At 44.0% G+C, this 4,017-nt stretch overlaps 1 long non-coding RNA gene across 1 annotated transcript; it reads left to right on the top strand.

Annotated features, from left to right (window-relative positions):
* The first annotated feature begins 518 nt into the window (after positions 1-518).
* On the top strand, positions 519-3,450 carry LOC118944850. Its single transcript, XR_005040229.1, has 2 exons — positions 519-1,755; positions 1,857-3,450. It is a non-coding gene; the product is annotated as an uncharacterized LOC118944850 (long non-coding RNA).
* The last annotated feature ends 567 nt before the right edge of the window (positions 3,451-4,017 follow it).

Genomic DNA, 4,017 nt, shown 5'->3' with positions numbered 1-4,017 from the left:
TTCTGGTCTGCTGTTGTTCAATTGACCTCTCCCAGCCATGGCACGTCTATTTGTCTGTCAGACGGGTACCCAGTCAACATACCCAACATACCTAGTCAACAGACAACAACCTTTAAAGGATAAAAGCCATTGAGAATTGATTCACCAAAATGAACCAACCAGTAGCTGAGATTGGTGAGCGGTAGGGAATGACAGCTTTTATTTGACCTTCTGTGAGGGTCTTGGTGAGATTTGCTGTTTTTGACACACCTATAGCACCTAGAGGGGGAATAGACTAATTTGTTGCCTATATAATATATTCTACAAAAAAGTCAGTATAGTATACATAAAATGGCAGAATTGTAGGCTGTAGTACTGATGTCAATGAACTCATGATATTAGTGTTTTACATTTAGCTAAACCTAGGCTGCCAGATTAGACTAAAAAGACAACCCAAAACCTCAGTCAGTCCCTAATTGCACCCTATTCCCTATAGTGCACTACTTTGGACCAGAGCCCTATGTGTACCTGATCAAAAGTAGTGCTCTAAATAGGGTATCTGTTTGTCTTTCCTTGTGTTGAAGGGTGGAGGATATCTCCTGAGAGCACGGGACTTCCTGGTGTTTGTGTAGGGATGTAGGGATTGGGTTGGATGCAACAGCGATTGCACTGCCATGGTTGGCTGGAAGTGGAGAGGCTTTAAGGATCAGGAGTTTGGGTGTTTCACTGTAGTCCAAAAAAGCACCACATACTGTATGTGTCTGATAGAGTGCTACTTTGCTCAACTCATCTGCCATAGACATTCATTGGTGGACACAAAAGTAAGAAGAGGTATACATTTTTTTTATGTTTGTCAAAGTGTGTGTATTATGGAGTTTTAATGTAGGTTTAGACAAAACATCTCCTGTGCAAGCTCTAATTCTATGCACTTTTCTAGGACACTAGACGGGGGCTCGTCTCAGCCTGAAGTCAGAGAGCCAGGAAACAATCAACACAATTCAATAATCACCAGCTAGGACTGTCCGTTCATATGGAGTCAAGGCATTTCTCTGGGTTTATTTACCTTGGATCCAATTCCATTTGCTTTTTAATTTCATGGCCAAGTGGACCTCCCTGACTTCCTGGCCTTCCACCCGGGGTCGAATCCCCCCTCCCTTTCTCTGCCTTCCCTCCCCCTGAAAACACAAACTGCGGGCACAAAGGTCACGCCACTCTCCTACAAGCCACACATACACACGATGAAGAGGTCCCTGGCTGCATACTCACACGGACGCACGCACGTATGCATGCACGCACACACACACACACACACACGCAAGCACTGTGCGCACACACTTACAGATACAGCTGTCCCAGATACAGCTGTCCCTGGATCACTTTGCTTGTTTCCCCTGACATCCTCCATGTAAGAAACACACACGGCTGTGGCTATCAGTCGAGTCTCTGCACAGCATAAAGATGTCATCGAACAGCGACTGTAAATCTCACTTAAAGCATTGTGAGTCTTCCTAGGGAGGAGGATGTGCTGTGTCACGAGGCAGAATACAGAGTTTCCAGCACTGTGACAGTTTAAATGCACAGGTTGAGAAGTAGCAGTGGATGATGGTTCTGGAGGCATTATAAGATAACCATGATGGATGATGGTTGAGAGGATGAGGTCAGGAAGTTCCTTGGGATCAAGTCTACATTCTGTAACACAGCAGATTGTGAGAGGAAGCCACAACTCCAGCTACTGGGAGACCATGCTGACTCCATGCTGACTCTGAGATCTCCACGGTGAGCAGGTCCAGTCCAACATCAACATAGCAGTGAATGTTTGTAAAATCACAAACACAGAGTGATTATAAAAGAGAGCTATCTATCCTTGTCTTGTTCAGATCCCCTACTGACTGAATGGGTAAACTCTCCCGGTGAACCTGGCTCCAGTTGTTTGTGTATGTAATATGCACTGCAGGTATGTGAGGGATGTTTTGGTTTCTCCGCTGCTCTTTGCTAAAGCCATTATTTTGGGGGGAGAGTTGTCATGGTGATCCTTAGCTTGATGCTGCTGCTAATTCCACAAAGTTTAAGTAGAGAATGAAAAGGAAATCATTCAATGAAAGGTGTTGGTGTGCTTCTATGTGTGTTAACCATACACTGCACTGCACTTGTTTTGGGGGCTTTTTTTGTTTGGCACCCTATGATTCATATGATGGTATGAGACATGGTATGAGATGTACTCAACATGAGACTCTAGAGACATAACTGAATTATATTTGATCAACCCAATTAATTATTTGTATATGCCAGGATTAATAATCAACTCTTCTGCTGATTGGCTACAACAGGGACATGACGTTTCCTGTATTGAGTATTTCCTGTTCAGCTTATTCACTGACATTTGGCCCTTGGCAGTCATAGCAATTCCTATCCTCTCTCTCTCTACATTGTGCTAGGCTTTTTCATTCACTGAAATGCTTGTCCAAGGTGTCTGCCAGATGCAGACAAACCTTGCAACTCAAATGGCACCCTATTCCCTACACAGTGCACTACCTTTGATGGGCTCTGGTCACAAGTAGTGCACTACATACGGTAGGGAATAGGGTGCCATTTGGGATGCACAACAGTCATACATAGTTATAGTAATGATAACAATTATGAAGTCTATGCACTTACTGTGCCCCCTGGCTCCTCCTGGAGACACTGATCTTTAACATAGAAGCTTTGTAGTGTGTGTGTGTTCTGTGTGTGTGTGTGTGTACGCAACCTGTAACGTCTAAGCTCTGTAGTAGCTGTTGATACTGTAGATGCTGAGGGAGTGATTTATCTGCTGCACTGCTGGTGCTCCTCCTGGGAGCAGTCCGTCTGCTGTGAGGAGGCTGACTTTGACGGCTCTATACACTTTGACTGAATGATATCAGAGATTGCATCTCAAATGGCACCTTATTCACTATATAGTGCACTATGTAGGGAATAGGGTGCCATTTTGGATGCAGACAGAGTCCCGATTAGGCTCCTGGGTAGTTTAACCACAGAACAGACCAACTGGCACTGTCGATGATTGAGCCAAGGACGTTAGTCTTGGCAAGAGCTGTGAACATTTAATGTTTCTATTCCCCCTGTGTGTTTACGACAAATGGATTTGGCTCTGTCTTTCATTAAATAAATATAAAATCTGAATATAAAAGTTCAAGACCCTGCTGGAGTCGAAGACCCAGGTATGAGTTTTTCTCTTCTTTCAGACTTAGTATTTAAGAGGCAATCTGGGATTCAGACAACAACAAAGCTACAAAGTCACTGTTTTAGTAAACAGCTGAGGGATGGGCCTGGAGAAATGTAACTATTCTCAATTTCATAGACCGAGCTATGGATGCAAGGACTGACTGCATTTATGTTATAGTCTATGGATGTAGATTGCCCCTTTAACAAATGCTGCATGTTGGTGTCACCAGAGACCTATGACTGTTCCTAATAAAATGGTGATGTAATGCACAAACCCCTCTCTGTCTGTCTGTTTGTCTTTTGGCCCGGCAGGTTTGCTGCTGAGCTGTTAGTTCATACATACATACAGCCATACTCTACAGGCCAAGGCTGCATCCCAAATGACACCCTATTTGCTTTATAGTGCACTGCTTGTGCATAGGGCCCTGGTCAAAAGTAGTCCACTATATAGGGGTATAGGGTGCTATTTCAGACCACACATACAGTAGAGTGCTGATAGCTGGCATATGTGACAGGCTTGCACCATGACACAAGAATTCACACACTTCCTCGCCATCAACAGCTGCAGTTTTAACAAGGGCACAGAGATTCAATTACTTTCCGTTTTTCACTTACACTTTTTCATCAGCTGGGCAATGGAGGAAATGTGGTAACTAGGTTTCTGCTGCCTGAAACATGGAGTACTCTGTATCCCGGCTATATTTAATGAGGAATTGTAGATTAATAAGATAATGGTACATTGAAGCCAGAATACAGTGCTCCATTATGGGTTACTTTGGGGCAGAAATATGATGTATAAACTTGGGTCCACAGAGAGTGGCCGTGGGAGGGGAGGTT

Source organism: Oncorhynchus mykiss, chromosome 28 (assembly GCF_013265735.2).
Source record: "Oncorhynchus mykiss isolate Arlee chromosome 28, USDA_OmykA_1.1, whole genome shotgun sequence".
Lineage (NCBI taxonomy): Eukaryota > Metazoa > Chordata > Actinopteri > Salmoniformes > Salmonidae > Oncorhynchus > Oncorhynchus mykiss.
This window is presented reverse-complemented; position numbering and strand designations above follow the sequence as displayed.